The sequence below is a fragment of the Pleurodeles waltl genome, chromosome 3_1 (genome assembly GCF_031143425.1).
Source record: "Pleurodeles waltl isolate 20211129_DDA chromosome 3_1, aPleWal1.hap1.20221129, whole genome shotgun sequence".
In the NCBI taxonomy this organism is placed as follows: domain Eukaryota; kingdom Metazoa; phylum Chordata; class Amphibia; order Caudata; family Salamandridae; genus Pleurodeles; species Pleurodeles waltl.
The window spans coordinates 1,729,851,087-1,729,869,893 of NC_090440.1; positions in this window are offsets into that span (position 1 = coordinate 1,729,851,087).

An 18,807-nucleotide genomic window follows, 5' to 3' on the forward strand; every position below is an offset into this window, starting at 1 on the left:
GCCACCATAGTGTTAAACTGCATGCACTAGTACAATTGCGGCCCCCACCAAAAACAGTACGGGACATTTCTGTGGACACCCATGGCCTATGGTTATAGGGTGTAATAACTAGATGACTGTTGATTCTCTGCTTCTTTTATTACTATACCCAGCTGAAGTTGCTGGTTTGAGGTAGCTTTCTGCAAATACCTCATTCACTTAATGCTCAATGTTATCTTAAAGTGGCTCTTTTATTTGTTATTTTGAAAATATTGGCACAAACGAGCTTCTACATATAATTGGAGCCCCTAATTATTAATAATGAAAATACGAAATTGAGGAAACATTCTTTTGCTAGCAAAAAATTCTTAGATGTGTTTTAGTAAGTCACTTAGAAAGCCAATAGTTTTTGCTTTTGCTATTGAAAAGCTTTAATACGGATATAGCTATAGTATACCCATGGATAGCTTACCAGAGCTGTCTGTCCACATGTAAAATTGCAAAACCTCTATGTGTCCCATGTACTCTGCCCGATGAGTAGGTTGACAATTTTATCCTTCCCTTTTTTACACACATTTCCTACATTTGAAAAACCCGTCAGTTTTCCCGTCTGCTGCCTTGAGGGTCCGCAAGCCCAAATTAGGTGTTGGTGGGACCATAGATGAAAGTCCGCCTGAGTTCCGCCGACTTTGCCACGATTTTTAACAGCGGCATTGGGAATAGGAATGATGATGGGACTCAAGCCACCTTTATCGTTGAGCAGTCTAGATGTGCCTTACCACCAAGCCAACTGCGGCGGTCTGACCACCATGTATGAGTTGGCAGATTGTGAGGGGAGGGGAGGTAGAGGTGTCCAAAACTCACCTTTTCTCATGTTTCTGCTTCCGTTTTCGACTGGACACAACTGACCAATACCTTGCATTGCTGTCCATTGAGTCCAGCAATGGTCTCCCTCCATCAGAAATCCATCACCAGTACACTGCCTGCAGGGCTGTGACGTCTAAGTAGGATCGTGAGGAACCCACTATCCTGACAGCTATGAAGAACACTTTGTCATGGCTGTCTTTGGCCCAGCCACATTACATCTAAATACAACAGGCAGAACACCATTGACTTGATAGTCTTTTCGGGTCCACCTCCACCATGAATTGGCAGTAATAGCGGCAAGATCTTAATCGGGCCCATAGTCTGCTAGTTGAATAATAGGTGTTTATTAGCCCTGCTTTTTCAGTTTGTGAAAAAAGGAAATGCCAGAGCTATGTATCTAAGAGTTAAGGAAAAGCTAGGTGGTAAGAGAATTGAAACACGTGTGTTGGTACAAATACTTTACACATTGCTTCTGGGATAAGCCTTTCTACTCGTGCCAAGCTACCAAACGGGGGTATGGGGTTTAACTGGGTGTGTTTCTCCTTTACTAGAGTGAGGGTCCTTGCTTGGAAGCGGGCAACCTGACTGCCAAACAAAGACCCCATTTCTAACAGCATTAATAACTATGATGTGTATAATGAGACTGTTTGTAAAACAACAATCAACATATATTGCCACAGTGTGTCATTTAAAATATTTTTTAATTGAGTATTTGAACAAATTGAATCAGTGAGAAGCAAACACCCTGATTGGTATGGCTCACGATATCTTCAAATAATAAATACAAGGTCAGGTATCATAGCAATGAGTGCTCGACTCTTTCTTTCAGCTGGATTTCACATTTGTGACACAGGATATTGCATCGCAACCCACAGCTCCTCGGAACGACTGCTGGTCGACACTTCCTGATGCAGGGCATTACACTGCAAGCCTCCATTGACGGTATCATCAACGATGATGCAGGACTTTGCATCACAAGCCTTGTCAACAGCTTCATCAGAACTGCCACTGTGTGATGCATCCTTTATGCAGAACCTTGCACTACTTCCTGATGCTCATCAAAACTGCCGCTGCATGAGGCATCCTCAGTGTGGGATCCTGCAATGCTCCTCAAACAGCTTTTGATATACTTTGTTCAGCGCGCCTGACTTGGTCCCTGTACCTGGCCCACTCTCCATCACGATCAGCCTTAACGTGTAGCTTTGTCCTGGTCTACAGCAACCAGAGTTGGTGCCTTGTGCTTATAGGTGCTATTTTCATCTTTAAAATTGCATATCTCTGGTTCTACTGATTGTTTTTTTGTACTTTGGTGTCAAATAATTTATCAAATTGTTCTCTATTTTTCTAACCTGGTGTGTGTTTTTCTCTGTGTTCTGTGTTCACTTTATCACTGTTTGAGTTCTCTGTAAATGCTTTACACGTTGCCTCTAAGTTCAGCCTGACTGTTTTTGTGGCAAGCTACCAGAAAATTGAGCACAGGTTAATTTGGGGTTTCCTTGTGTTTCACCCTGATAAGAATTCTGATTGCTGCTTGAGTGAGGTGTTACCCCGCTGAACCAATAACCCAATGTCCTACATTGGAGTTCAGTGGTGAGATTAGTGATTTTGTGTTGCCCTAAAAAAGCCAATTCAAGTTTTCATTTTTAATTCTTCTTGCTTGGCTCATTTGCTTTTTCCAAATTCCCTCTTATTTTACCTGGCTGTCTGTGACCATAACTGCAGAAATGAAATTCACGCTCATCAACCTAGAGAACTCTACTGTGGTTGAGATCAAGGAGTTCTGTGAGGAAAGGGAATTTCCAACCATGAAAGTAACAAAAAGTTGGAGCTTTAGAAAGCTCTGATGGCATGGGCAAAGGATCACCAGTTGCTAACAGCAACAGAGGATCCAGGCGATGGGGATGATGTGGAGGAGTAGGACCTGGGCACAGGTCCTGAGATGCAGCACAAGGGGGAGGAGGGGGACGTTTCTCCTGAATTGGAAATCCCTCCCTGAGCAGAAAGCAGTGTGTCATCCCAAGGCCTGTTTCCAGAGGAGCTTGTGGACAGGAAGGCTGAAAGGGAGTTTAGGTGGCAGATGACCTAGCTCATGATGTGGAAAAGAAGTTGAGGCAGAGAGAGCCTTGACTAAAAATAAATTGGCCATAGAGCAGAGGAGAATGGCCCATGAGCTAAGACTCAAAGCACTGTACATCATTGCCAAACAAGTGAAGTCCAGCAATTATGGTGGCATCATAACCGGAGTGTCTGAGGGGGGCAAGACGGTTTACATATCAAACGATGTGGTGCCCAGCTATATGGTATGGGATGATATTGACAAGTGTTTTTCTGCCTATAAGGTGGTCCTTAAGATGCATCGGGCCCCAATAGAGTTTCGGGGGCATCGCTCTGGAAACACATACCTGCCATGGGGAGAGATACCGTCCTTCCACTGGAGGTTGGAGGAGAAGATGAAGTCTACTCCAATAAAAAAACATCCTTGTTACCAAGTTTAGGCTCACCCAAGAGAAATGTAGCATTAGATTTAGGAATAGCCAAAAGATACAGAACCAGTCTTTGGTCAATTTTCTTGATTATGCCAGCAAGTCACTGAATGGTTGGGTGTGGCCAACAAAGTTGAGGATTTTACTTTTTTTTTTTATCGGATATTGAAAGAGCAGATGTTCAATATCTGTTTTACAGAGCTGCACCAGCTCCTGATTGATAATAATCTCACTGACCCCAGGGAGCTTCCAAATGAGGCACACCATTGGGTTAGTACCAGAGTTTCCAAAAGGGTATCTGGGGGAACTCCCTAAACTGGTGGTCAGGGGTCCCACCAGAAGAAAGAGGGTAAAGAAAACCTAAAACTTTAAAATAAGGAATTCTCTAAGGGCTCCCAAAAATAATTGCCATGGAACAACAGTAACCAGTCCTAGTGTGAGCCAAAAATAAAGGGATTTTGTGACAAACAAAAATGGAGGTTTGTCCTCCAGTGTACTGAGAGTTACATATATGGACACTCCAAGGGAAACACAGAATGTCTCAAGAGGGCACAGCCCCCTACCAGTGGGCAGACCCCTGGTCTGGCCAATGAAGCACTTGGAGAGGAGGTGGGCCCATTTAGCTTGGGGAGAGAGAGCAGAGGTTACCTAAGTGTCATCTAGAGGCTAGAGAGATGTTGTCAAAAGCCCATAAGTCTTTATACTTCGAAGTATAGGCAGTAGGTCACAATCAATAGATGAATTGATAGGTCAAAGCTCTGAAGGGACAATGGGGCCAGTATGACTACTGTGAGGTGTCATCTGGTGTCCTCAGAGCAGGTCACCCTACTTGCAGTCCACCAGACCATAGTAGCAGACAACAATGAAAGACACAACCCATGGGCTCTGGTTTACTTTGAGTAGGAGGTGGTACGGCCTCAAGTCCTTTAAAAGTAGCTGTGAGCCCTGCCATGCCTGTGGATTGTCTGTTGGGCAATACTGTCTGGAAAACTATCTGGATTATCTTGGGCACACTGAGTGGAGGAAAGTGGAGCTCAGGTCACACCTTGAGATATTAGACTTGTCTGAATGGGTCTATATGACCACAAGATTCATGGCTGCTCAAGTGGGGAGTCAAGGAAGCTTGGAGCCTGGAAGAATGGCTCAGGCATCTGTCAAGAAAAGGAGGTACAGGGAAAACCAGCTTCTGACACCCTCACGGTCCTGATTGGTGGGACACCTGAGGAGAGTGTCCCAGATCCTACCAGGGAGGACACTGCCACTCTGGTGGAGCAGACCGAGTTTGCTGGATGGCAAGTTGAGGGTAGGCCCACCAGGGGGGAATTCTGAGAGGTGCAGAAAGACTGCCCAATTCTAGAGGGCTTGAGACAACATGCCGAGGCCCAGTCAGCAGGTAATACCTCTGATGATTACCTTATCTTTGGAGGAATGAGCCTAAGGTTCCAGACCCTAAGGCAGCCCATGAGCTGGGTGTCAGCCAGTGTTAGAGGACCTTCCTACTGGAGTTCTCATTACATCACCCTAGCAGGGCGTCTGGGGCACGAAAAGGCCTTTGCCAGGCTTGTTTCCTACTTTTTTGACCCCGGTGAAGACAACCTTGGATACATTCTGTAGGTCTTATCCTACATGCCAGGCCAGTAGGAAAACAGGACAGAAACTTAAGGCACCTCTGGTTCCGTTTCCTGTTGTTACACTCCCTTTGAGAGAGTTGACATCAGCATTGTTAGTCCTTTGGACCTAGAAAAAGCCTTAGGGAACTGCTTCATCCTAGTTTTGATGGGCCATGCCATACAGTACCCAAAGGGCATCCTTCTGAGGTCGGTGGCTACCCCTGTGGTAGCTAGGGCTCTGATGGGGATTTTTATCTGAGTGTGGTCCCCCCAAAAAGTGGTGTCTGACAGAGGCACCAACTTTTTGTTCGCATAAATGAGGTCTAAGTGGGATTAGTGTTTCCACACCCTATCACCCTCAAACAAATGGGCTTGTTGAGAGATTCAGCAATACCTTCAAAGAGATGATTATGAACCTGCATGAGCCAATGAGGCAGAAGTAGGACATCCTCTTACCATGCCTGCTATTTGCCTACAGGGAGGTACAGCAGAAGAGGGTTGGATTTATCCCATTTAACTCTACTGTCACTCTGTTATGTGGGCTCTCAACCTAATAAGAGAAGAATGGGAGCAAGCACTCAGGCAGCCTTCTCAGGATGTAATTATTTGCAGTCTAGCTCTCCACAACAAGATGCAGTGCTTCTGGAAGAAAGTTAAAGAGAATCTTGAGACCAGTGAAAAAGTGATGGAACTCTAGCACAACAGAAGGCCACCGTGGTTAAGTTTTAGCCTGGCCAGAAGGTATGGGTGATGGAGCCCAGAACTGTTGGACAGGCCCATATGTGGTGACGTAGCAGGAGGGGGATACCACATGCCTGGTGGATCTCAAGACCCCTAGACCCCCCACTTTGAGAGGTCTGTGGCCACCATGTTCCTGGTAACAGATGATGGAGTGGTAGAGGAAAGTGAATCTCTGAAAGACCTCCTGTTTTCCAAAGAACTTGATGGGTCAGTAGAAGGTGGTAACTTCTCCCCTACTCTGACCCCAGAAGAGCAGAGAGACTGTCTCTAGTTATTGGGTCAGTTTGCCTCCCTGTTCTCCCTCACCCCTGGGCTGACAGATTGGTCTGCTCAAGACATAGATACTGGAGACAGTATAGGCTTGTTAAAGCAAATTTACAGGTTGTTGGACAAGCTGAGAGCTAGCATCAATGGGGAAGTCTCCAAGATGATGGCATTAGGGCTGATTAAGTGCTCTAACATTCCCTGTTCCTGCCCAGTTCTGCTTGTCGCCAAGGCTGCCCCACCAAGTGCCACCCCAAAACATAGGTTGTGTGTTGACTCTCAGGGTTCACTTCTGTCACTAAAACCAATGCTCACTCCATTCCCCAAGCTAATAACCTCATTGTCAGACTGGTGCTGCCAAGTTCCGCAGTACCTTTGATCCTAAATCAGGGTACTGGCAGATTGCTCTGACTGAAGGGGGGGCAAAAAGAAGACAGAATTATTGACCCAGAGTTCCATTTCCAGTTTTGGGTGATGCCCTTTTGTTTAAAGAATGCCCATGTCAGCTTCCAGAGTGTTGTGAACAGGGTCGTAGCTGAGAAGGATGCATTCTCTGCCATTTATCCATATGACATAGCTATCTTCAGTTCTAGCTAGGAGGAACAACCGGACCCCCTTCAAAAAGTTCTTCAGGCCCGGCAGCAGGTGGGTTTGACTATCAAAATCAGTAAGTGGTAGGGCAGGATACTGTGCTGTATCTGGGCCTCACTTTTGGTGGGTGCCAGTGTACCCCCTCCAGGCTAAGACTGGGATGATCCTGGCCTGGTAACCCCCCAAAACATAGGCTGAGATGAAGGCCTTCATGAGCCTCATTTGGTAATAGAGGAGGTTTGTTAAGAGATTTTTATTGGGACCCTACCAGCTTTTTAGGGACCTCCAAAGAAACCACAGTGACCCCTTTCTACTATTTAAGTACCACTAATAGTTTATTTGACAGGAAACTGAGGATAGAGTGCTAACACAAAACATCAGTATGGTCTGCTGTTCCTTGTGCTTTGTTGGGGTCGTTCTGTAATTGTCACTCTCTTTTCTGTTGTTTTTCTTCTAGGTTGCACATTTCATCATTCTCTTTGTACCCTCGAAGACTCTCAGGAAAAAAGAAGAGACCACAGTCAGGTAAGGTTCTGGGCAACTGTAGGAGCAAGGGAGAGGAGTGCACATGTAGGAGGAAAGGGAGGTGTACCATACTCCCTAAAGCATTGAGCTGAAAACAAAAATCCTTGAGTCTCAAAAGATAGGAAAACAAAACCCTGTGCTAGAGGTACCAGTGAAATACGAGTACTGCCATCATACCCTCTCTCTGTTTCACTGCTTCACTTCCCCATCCTTCCTGCTACACGTTTCTGTCCTTCCCCATCCCTCCCCTAGATACATTGTCCCAGAAAATAAATTGTACCTTGGTTAGCCGCATTCCTCCTGAAATGTGGCAGGTACTGGCGTAATCCTCCTGCTCATTTTGTGTCCCATCTGCTTGGTTGAGGCTCACTGGTTTGTTTCCACTTGGGTATAGGTCGGGTTGCTTGCTGGACTCCGTTTCTCCCTCCCTCCGTCCCATGTCTCCTCCTTCTTTGCTACCTTGGTCGGGTCCTGCGTCTTCTTGTTCGATGATGCTTGGATTGGGTCCCCATCTTCTTTCTTGGGTCCCATGTCTTCCTGCTAGACAGTGGGTGGATTGGCCCAGAGTCTTCCTGCTTGATGATTCTCCTCCCCATTCCATTCCGCTGTAAAGCCCCTTTATCCTCCTCCCCAGGGCTTTCCATCCAGGTTCGAGAGTTCGTCCCGACCCGGAAGTAGTTGTTCCGTTGATCGAAGAGCACTTCACCGATATGCTGAGTGCAGGTCCTGTGGTTGCGTTGTTCACGGAACAGGGATATGGCACCATTGTTGCGTCCTTAACTGAACTGACTTCCAAGAAGTAGCTAAAAAAGGTGATCTGGACAGAGGGCTGTCAGAAAGCCTTTGACACTGTTAAGAAGAACATGTGAACAGTACCTGTACTCAAGGCTGCTGATTTCTCCTGGGAATTTATTGTGCAGACAGAAACTTCAGAGCATGGCATAGGGACTCTCATAGCACAGTTAAATGAGGAGAGCCTAGACCAACTTTTAGCCTTCATCAGTATGTGAATAATTTCACAGAAACAGAGGTGGAGTGCTACTGACAGGGAGGTCTTTTCTTAAACATGGTGAAATTGCCTTACATGCAGTTGGCACATTTAAATTACTTGTAAGTCCCTTGTAAAGGTACTGCATGTGCCCAGACCCTGTAAATTAAATGCTACTCATGGCCTTGCAGCAGTAATTGTGCCTTCTACTTAAGTAGCCCTCTGAACATATCTCAGGTCTGCCATAGTAGCCTGTGTGTGCAATGTTAAGTGCCATTTCAACTAGAGATGGGCATAACTCATGTAATTCAGTGTAGTTAATCATGCAGAATTACCTAAAATCCCACAAATTACACAATACGAGTAAATCTGCATTTAGCACTATTTCTTAATGGAACAATGCCCCCTCCCCTTCATAAGAGGTGCAAAAATGCATTTTTCTCTAAGAAAAAAACACCGCTCTGGGACGCATCCTCTACACAGAACCTTGCAATTCTGCCTGTAGCTTATCAGAACCCCTGCTGAGCAACGCATTCTCAACATGGGATCTCACAACACTCTGCAACCAGGATTGGTGAACTTTTCACTTTGTCCCAGTCCGGTGTGACTAGATAACCACAGTTGGCACTTTGTACTTCTAGACATTGTTTTTATTTTCATTTTTAAAATTGCATTTCACTGACCCTACTGATTGTATTTTTGTTGTTTTGTTGTCACTTTATTGAATTTCACTCTATTTTTCTAAATTGGAGTGGGATTTTCCTTGTGTTTTGTTTTCCCTTTATTACTGTTTGGGTACTGCATATATACTTTTCACATTTTGCCTCTAAGCTAAGTCTGACTGCTTTGTGCCAAACTATCATATGATTGAGCACAGGTTAATTTGGGGTTCGCTTGTGTTTCACCCTGAGAAGTAATGTAGAGGCTGCTTGAGTAGGAATTCACCCCCTCAATAAGTAACCCAATTTCCTAAATTATTCATCTGAAGCTTATGATTTACTTGGGGAAAAAAGCAAAACTTTGATTTTTTTTTAACAGAACAGTTAAGCAGACATATGCATGGTAAAATAATGGTAATTAGGCTAGAAGACATAACATGTTATTGCTCTTTGGGCGTTAAGATAAGCTGCAGTTTAAGTCCCCAAAGACCATTTTTGAAAAAAGCTGACAAACATGAATAGTTTGATAGTTGCATCAATAGAACTGAAATAGGATTAACAGGCATTGATTAGAACAAGTCTTGATTCAATCTACAAGTAGCAGTGGATGATATGTTAAGACATCATATAGATAGTAAGGAACAGTTGCTGGGTTGTGCTTTGAAGTATATAATGACATTTATATATTTTTGAATGAGATAAAATCTATCAATATGCAGAAAGACTATGAATATTTTCTGAAAATACAAAAGTTAGGAGACAGCATGATGCAACAAGAAATGTATCAGTGCAACTGTGATGCCAGAAGTCAGACGATTGTTACATAACTCGTAAAAATGATAGGGATTAAAATAGAAATAATCTAGGAAAGTCTTTTGTATTAGATTCATACGATTGTGGGAAGTGGATAAAGAATAGCACTTATGTGCATTCACCTAATTTAGAGCCTTTGTGGCCCCTGGCATTGCATCTGCGATCCCTGGCCTCAGAGGTGGCAAAATCAGTGCCAAGCACAAAGGAACAGCTCAGTCGTTTTGGTCATTGGGGGACCTCTCTCATTGTTTACTGTCCTTTGTTGTTTTTATTACACTCATAGCGAATGATAGTCTACCATTCATTATTAGTGTAATAGAAAATGGATCACCAGGGCCTGGAATACATTTTTTCCCTGGAGATAAGGTAAGTAGACAAGTACTTTTAAATTTATGGTGTGTATACGATTGTAGGTGAGAGTTTGTGTGAGAAACAGTGTGCATGTATGCATGCACTTGTCTGTATTTGTGAGCATGTGGGTGTATGAATGAAAGTGAGTATGTTAGAGAGGTAGTGAGTGACAATGAGTGACATTGAGGCGGTCATTCCAACCCTGGCGGTCGGTGATAAAGCAGCGGCCAACCCGCCAACAGGCTGGCGGTCAAAAAAATGGAATTCTGACCCTGGCGGGAACCGCCAACACAGCCCGCCACTTTAACACTCCGACCGCCACGGCGGGACAGACAAACAGCGCGGCGGTCACCGCCAACAGGCAGGCGGCAGACAATGTACCGCCCACAGTATCACAACTCACCAATCCGCCACCTTTTCCGGGGCGGGAGCCCCGCCGATAAAAACACGGCGGAAACAGACTACGAACGGGAAAACGCTCACCTCTATACACTCCACGAGGACGGAGGACAGCATGGAACCCGAATTAAACATCCTACCAGCTCTTGTCTACCTGCTCATCTACCACGAGTACGAACTCCGGCGCAGAAGACAACGGTGAATACTGCACCTACGACACAGGGGAGGGGGGAGGACGAAAGGTTACGGGCACACACATACGCCCCCCCCCCAACTATCAACATACCAATGCAGAGCAACAACTGAGTGACACCCCCCAAACCCCCCTGAAAAATACAAAGACATAATAAAATTTTTAATTAAATTTATGTATAAATTAGAAGTCATGGAAAATTATCGTTATGAAATATCAAAGCAAAAATCATGAACAGTGCGAAAGCTATGTACAAAGTCAATAAGTCCTGCTCAGTGTGTCAAATATCCACAGTCCGTGGGCCAATGTCTACCAAACACATGGGCAAAGCCCACACAGGAGACCTGAGTCCGTTGGAGAGAACACTGCTGGGGCATCAGATGACAAAACTACAGGCACCTCAGGGGGAAGGGAAGGGGGGGCACCTCAGCCACAGGGGTCCACAACGCCAGAACCACGAAGGGGCCACCATGCCCACTGTGCCATCCTGGGGAGTGCAAAGCCACAGTCCATCAGGTGGATTACAGACTCCACTGGTCATGGAGGAGGCAGGGTGCCCAGAGTGCAGCGTGAACAACAGCTCGACACAGAACCGGCACTGTCAATGGGCCAGCGGAGCTTGACAGGAAGGGCCCAGCGGAGCGGTGCTTGAGATGAAGGGCCCAGCGGAGCGGTGCTTGAGATGAAGGGCCCAGCGGAGCGGTGCTTGACAGGAAGGGCCCAGCGGAGCGGTGCTTGAGATGGCGGGCCCAGCGGAGCGGTGCTTGAGATGAAGGGCCCAGCGGAGCAGTGCTTGAGATGAAGGGCCCAGCGGAGCGGTGCTTGAGACGGCGGGGCCCAGCGGAGTGGGTTCCTGTCTTCACGGCGGGGCCCTGTTCAGCGGTGCCTGTCTTCACGGCGGGGCCCTGTTCAGCGGTGCCTGTCTTCACGGCGGGGGCCCTGTTCAGCGGTGCCTATCTTCATGGCGGGCCCTGTTCAGCGGTGCCTTTCTTCACGGCGGGGCCCTGTTCAGCGGTGCCTGTCTTCACGGCGGGGCCCTGTTCAGCGGTGCCTTTCTTCTCGGCGGGGCCCTGTTCAGCGGTGCCTGTCTTCACGGCAGGGCCCTGTTCAGCGGTGCCTTTCTTGTCTATCAAGGGAGCCAGACCTGGCCAGGACTCCCTGCTTATTCGCCTTCCAACCGTGCAGTTGCTGGACCCTCCTGTGACGGAGTCCTGGGCCCGTGGGTGTCCTCCGTCACACCCGGGATGGGGCTTGTGGGGCCCTCCTGGTCCGCTCCCCTGCTGGGTGACTTCTCCGCCCTGCTGCCCTTGCCCTCCTTCGATGAGGCTCTCTGGCCCTTGCCTGCCCTTGATGTTGTGGCAGGTGACGGGCCACGACTTTGCTCCTTGGGGGCAGCCGTGTCAGCCTTCTCACGGCGGGCCTTGGTTTTACGGGTTCTCTTTCCAGGGGGGGGGCTGGCTGTTCCCTTGCTGCTGGCCGATGTATCTGTGCTGGGAAAGGGTGGACTCCAAAACCCGTGCACAATGGTCAGACTTGATGCAGGGCTGGTGGTGGCTGAGGTGCTCTTAGGACTCTTACCAGATGGAGGGGGTGGGTCAGTGACTGGAACGAGCTCAAGGTTGGAAAGGAACTGCACTTGGGAAGGACAGGGACGGGTAAGTGTAGTGGGTATGGGAGTGGGGGAAGAGGATGTGGTTGTAGGAGAGTCAAGTGTGCTGTCTTTGGGTGCAGGTGCTTGTGACGGAGGCTGTGGTGAGGTGGATGGCTGTTGGGTGGGTGGCTGCCTGCGTTTGTGTGTTTTGGAAGAGGGGGTGACAGACACAGTGGGAGAGGACACAGGAGACGTGTAAATGGCAGTGGGGGTGGTGACTGCACGTGTGCGGACTGTACTGGAGGGTGTGGTGGTGATGGAAGTACTGGCTGATGGTGGTGTGCATGCAGGTGTGAGTGGAGACGTCACAGGGAGGGGGAGGGAGACGAGGAGGAGGGGGACACAGAGGTGGTAGTGACTGTTGCCATGGCTGCATCTGGATGTTGCTTGGGTGAATGCTTGTGGGATCTGTGGTGCTTATGTCTGGATGAGCTGCCCTTGGGTGTTGAGGTGTGTGCAGGCTGGTCTGATGGTGTGGATGGGATAGGCTGAGGAACAGGAGACTGGGAGACGGTGGAGGCAGTTAGAAGAGGGAGGCTGGAAACAGGGACAATGGCTGCCATCAGTGCTGAGGCCAGAGCATTGAACGATCGTTGATGGGCAGCCTGACCCGAATGAATGCCCTCCAGGTATGCATTGCTCCGATGCACCTCCCTCTCTACCCCCTGGATGGCATTCAAAAGGGTAGGCTGCCCAACAATGATGGTCTGTAGGAGGTCAATGACCTCCTCACTGAAGGCAGCAGGGGTAACTGGGTCAGGGCCTGAGGTGCCTGGGGCGAAGGAGATGCCTGCCTTCTTGGGCGAGCGGGCACGGAGCGAAGGCTGAGGGGCTGCTGGGAGGGCGGAGCTGGAGCGCTGGGTGGCGGCTGTACCTGTTGAGGCGGGGGGCACGGATGTTGCCGCCACCGCTAGGGAGCTCCCTTCCGAGGATGTGTCAGTGTCGCTGGTGTCACCACAGGTCCCCGTTGTGGAGCTCCCCTCGCCCTCCGTATCACTGGTGACCTCGGTGTCTGTAGCATGGCGCACCGGGGCCTTGTGAGTTGCAGCTCCCTCGTGCTCCGATGCCAATTCTCCTCCGCCTGATGATGCTAATGCACACATGCACAAGAAGATGAAGAAAAAGGGGGGGGGAGAAATAAAGACAGGTTGAGTGCATGCTTTATCAACACCGTTGTTGGAGAGGACAGACACAGGAGCCTCCAGCACTACGCCGCGCAATCGGGGTACACTACTCAGTACTTGTGACTAGGCCTACAGGTCTATGGACAACAAATGCACACATGGGTGATGCTGGACCATGGATTGCTGTACTTGGCACCCTACAGAGGTGGGAGGCGGGGGCACAGGGCCATGCCTAAAGGAGGGGACTACACTACAGAAAGCGCCCTGGCCTAATGTCACCCACAGCCCTCCTCCCCCACCCAGGCACCTCCACTGTGCGCAAAGATAGCAGAATGTGCTGATACTCACCCCCTTGTGTCTGCTGTGATGTCCTCACACGCCCATCCAAATCGGGGTAGGCCACCGCCAGGATCCGGGACATCAGGGGGGTCAAGGTACGACTGGCACCCCTCCTACGTTGGGAGGCCATCCCCAGCAGTGACTCGGCGGTCTTCCTGGTCCCGCGGCGGATGTCCTCCCACCTCTTTCGGCAGTGGGTGCCCCGTCTGTTGTGGACCCCCAGGGCCCGGACTTCCTTGCCGATGGCACGCCAAATGTCGACTTTCTGATGGGCACTGACCTATTTGACATGTACAGGGTGGTAAAAGAATTTTCAACATTTTTCTGCATGTTAGATGTGATTGCCCCCCCCTCCCCAACCCTGCCATGTGGCACATGCTCTCATCTGTCGTGCCTTGCACTCCTCATTCGCTCCCCACCCCACCATCTTACATCCACCATACACAACCCAGGCATAGCCCATTCAACGTGCACCCAGTGTACTTACCTGTTGGTCTGGAGGACCGTAGAGTAGCGCATACTGGGGCAGGACCCCATCCACAAGTTTCTCCAACTCTTCTGAAGTGAAGGCAGGGGCCCTTTCCCCAGTCGCAGCAGCCATTGTCTCTTCCAGACCGAGGTCACAGCAGCACTTGCAGTAGAGGTCCTCTCCTGTGGATGGTCAGGTCTCGAGTGATTAAGCAGATAGAAAAAGGCGGTCACGCCCGCGGTGGTGCGTACCGCCGCGGTGCGTACCGCGACCGCCGGCGCACATCGTCATTGGCTCCTGAGACCCATAGGGTGCAATGTTAACCAATGCGCCTTCGCACTGCGGTCTTCGACCGCCTACCGCCACGGTGTGCCACGCCAGCGCGTTGACCTCATATCCCACTGTCACACTTCTCAGGTCAGGCAGCCGCCATTACAAGGGCCCACATGGCTTAATTGCTACTGCGTCACACAGGCCTAGGCCTTGCATTGCCACTCATACAAGCCTTTCAATGCATAGCGATTTGTGTACTGTGCAAGCTGGGTGAACGTACCTGTGGGTTGCTTGACTCTGTGCTCCATGTTGTCCTTCCTAGGCACCGTCCGCTGGGACTTGCGAGGAGAAGGATGAATCCTCCCGTGTACCGACCGCTGGTGGACCTGTCGACAATGGAAGAACGACATATTATACTTCGATACCGACTTGACCGAGCCACTATACATGAACTGTGTGCCCATCTGGAGCCAGACCTGATGTCCCCCATCCGCCAACCCACAGGGATTCCCCCTCTGGTGCAGGTTCTGTCAGTACTCCATTTTTTGGCAAGTGGGTCTTTTCAGACAACAGTGGCCATGTCATCAGGGATGTCTCAGCCTATGTTTTCTAAGGTTTTGTCCAGAGTGTTGTCTGCCCTGATGAAATACATGCGGAGATACATTGTTTTCCCTGAGGAGGGTGATTTGGCCACTGTGAAGGGTGATTTCTATGCCCTTGGACATATCCCCAACATCATTGGTGCCATTGATGGGACCCATGTGGCTTTAGTACCCCCAAAAGACAATGAGCAGGTGTACAGAAATAGAAATAATTACCATTCGATGAATGTCCAGGTGGTCTGTTTGGCTGACCAGTACATCTCCCATCTAAATGCCAAGTTCCCTGGGTCAGTGCATGACGCGTATGTCATGCGAAATAGCAGCATCCCTTATGTGATGGAACAGCTACAGAGACACCGTGTGTGGCTTATAGGTGACTCTGGTTACCCCAACCTGCCTTGGCTATTGACCCCAGTGAGGAATCCCCGGACCAGGGCAGAGAAACGGCACAATGAGGCACATGGGCGAACTACGAGGATTATAGAACGGACCTTCGGGGTCCTGAAGGCCAGGTTTAGGTGCCTGCATATGACAGGTGGATCCCTAATGTACTCACCAAAGAAGATGTGTCATATCATCGTGGCCTGCTGTATGCTTCACAATCTTGCATTGCGACGCCAGGTGCCTTTCCTGCAGGAGGATGGTCCAGATGGTGGTGTTGTAGCAGCTGTGGAGCCTGTGGAGAGTGAAGAGGAGGAAGACGACGGGGACGACACGGACAACAAGGACACAGTTATACAACAGTATTTTCAGTAGCACACAGGTAAGAATCACCCACGCCATTTGACATTTACTTCTGCCCTCCTGCATCTCTACTTTCTGTGTTTCCCCCCAGTTCCTTTTAACTGATTTTTGACTTTCCCTTCCCTTCCCTTTTCAGAACTGTATGACCCACAGCGTGACTGCTGCTTTGTTTGCCCATGGACTAATGCTTATTGACATTGGTATGTTGTCATCACAATGTGACTGAACATTATTGCACCGTTATGTGTAATACATTTGTAAAGAATACAAGCAGACTCCTGATTTTTGAAGTGCAATTGGTGATTTATTTTAAGTGCTGCATATAGGTCCATGATAGTAAAACGGTGATGGGTGGGGGTGGAGTAATGTCCATGGCAGAGTCCAGTTCTCAGTCGCACAGGTGCATTGTCCATATGCCTGTGGAAGGATGGAGCAGGGGCAGTTCAAGGTTGGACAGGGTGACAATGTGGGACAGTGGGATGACATCAGGGGGTATCTTATGCTGGCGGGGGTCTTGGCATCCGACTCTGTCTTCTTGTGTGATCTCAGGTTCCGCTTGCGGGGTGGTTGATCTTCAGCAGGAGGTGGGGTTCTGGTGGCCTGTCATTGTGTGGGGGCCTCCTGTCCACTAGCGCCGGCGGAGGTGGTAGGCTGTTCGTGGTCCGGGCTAGTGACAGGGGCCCTTTGGGGTGCCACATGGTCCCGCAATGTGGTGACTATCTGGTTGAGGGCCAGGACGATGGTCCCCATTGCGGAACCGATGTTCCTGAGTTCGTCTCTGAACCCCATGTACCGTTCCTCCTGCTGTGCCTGGATCTCCTGTAACCTGGCCAGTACCGTCGCCATCGTCTCCTGGGAGTGGTGGTATGCTCCCATGATGGTGGTGAGGGCCTATTGGAGAGTGGGTTCCCTGGGCCGGTCCACCCCTCTCGCACAGCAGCCCTCCCAGTTCCCCTGTTTCCCCGGGCCTCTGTCCCCTGGACGGTGTGCCCACTACCACTGCCCCCAGGTCCCTGTTGTTATTGGGGTGGTGGGTCAGCCTGGGTGCCCTGTAGTGGCGGACACACCGCTGATTGACGCGTCCTGGAGACAGAGGCATGGGCCCGCTGGGTGGGAGCTGTGCTGGTATTCCCAGAGGGGGTTGGGTCTGCTGTGGCCTGTGTCTGTGTGTGGGGAACCGACTGTCCAGAGGTCCGCGATGGTCCGGGCTGGTCATCAGGTTCTAGGTCGACAGAGCTGCTGTCATCACTGGGGGCCTGTTCTGGGGGCGGGATGGACAAATTTGGACCCTCCTGGCCGGTGTGTTGGCGTTCGGGCCCTGCAGGGGTAAAAGAGTATGGTTATTGCTTCTGTGTGTGCCATGGCGTGCGATTTTTGGGTGCCCTTGTCCCCCAGTGTTGGCATTCCCTTGTGGGAGGAGTTGTGAGGGTGGTTTGTGGGGGGGGATGGGTATGTGCAGTGGTCATGCTTATGTGATGGGTGTCCATGGTTTCTGTTGGCATTCAGGGATTGGTGTTGTGTTGGGTGGGTTGTGCTGGTGAGACATTGGCAGGGAGGATGTGTGCTGGGGGGTTGGGGGTGAGGGTGGGGGTGTGGGTTGGCATGCTGGTGGTTGGGGGGGGTAAGGTAGTTGAGATTAGACTTACCAGAGTCCATTCCTCCGCCTACTCCAGCGAGGCCCTCAGGATGCAGGATGTTCAAGACCTCTTGCTCCCATGCTGTGAATTCGGGTGGAGTGGGTGGGGGTCCGCCGCCAGTCTTCTGCACAGCAATGTTGTGTCTTGACACCATCGACCGCACCTTCCCCCGTAGGTCGTTCCAGCGCTTTCGGATGTCTTCCCGGTTTCTGGGATGCTGTCCCACAGCGTTGACCCTGTCAACGATCCTTTGCCATAGCTCCGCCTTCCTGGCTATTGTGGTGTGCTGCACCTGTGTGCCGAATAGCTGGGGCTCTACCCTAATTATTTCCTCCACCATGACCCTGAGTTCTTGGTCCGAGAACCTGGGGTGTCTTTGGGGTGCCATGGGGTGGTGTGGGGTGGTGTTTGTGGTGATGAGTGTGGTGTGTGTGGTGGTGTGTGGTGTTTTGTGCGTGGATGTAGTGTGGGTGATGATGTTGTGTTCCTCTGTGTGTTGGGGTTTTCGATAGCTGTGCTCTCTCTCTCTCTCTCGCCTTCTCTCCGAATTTCTAGTAGTGGGGGTTTGTGGGTGATGTGGGTGTGTGTTTTATAGTTTATTGGATGTGTGGGAGTGGTGTTTGTATGTGTATCAGGTGTGTGTATTTCAAATTGTCCAATGTGGCTGTGTTTTGGAGCTGGGTGTGTATTTTGACCGCGGCGGTGTGTACCGCCAATGGAATACCGCGGTTAAATGACCGCCGCGTGGATTCGTGGGTCGTAATGGCATGGGTTTGTGTTGGCGTGACGGTGGAGGTTTGGTCATCTCCAGTTTATCGCTGACCGCTGATGAGGCGGCCTTCCGTGGATGTCGGGTTTTTGGCGGTTTGGCAGTTGTGGGTCAGAATGACCATGGCGGTTTACCGCGGCCGCGGCGGTAGAATGGCGGTCTTCTGACCGCGGTAAGAGCCTTTTACCGCCGAGGTCAGAATGACCCCTGAGTCATTGTGAGTATGAGTGAAGTAAAGTGAGTGAGAATGAGTGAGTGACTACATGTAAATGAGAGTAAATGAATAAAAACGAGTGTGAGTAATTATCAGTGAGTGTAATTGTGAGTGAGAATGAGCAAGTGCAACAGTGAATGTAAGGGACTGTTAGTATGTTGCGTTGTGTGGACCCACGGCGCTGCCTGGTCGTGCCACGGTGGGGGCAACAGTCCATTTTATGGGCCGGGGGCCTTGCCGTGCCCCTTCTTCCGGCCTCGCGCCATCCTCTCTGCTACGGTGGGGATGGGAGCCCAGAATTGGGCTTTGGTACTCGCCGTACGTTGTGCGTGGCACGCATATTAATACTGAAGGCCGCCAGGCCCCCCCTCGACCTTTCACTCACGTGGTGCCCACTACTTGGCTTTCTCCTTCTTCTCTTTCTTCAGATAGCCATTTTTTCCTGTTTCCCCCAGCATACGTTTCTCTTCCCTGCATGCATCTCCTTCCCTTCTTACAATTGTGCTTTTCCTATCTAGTCCT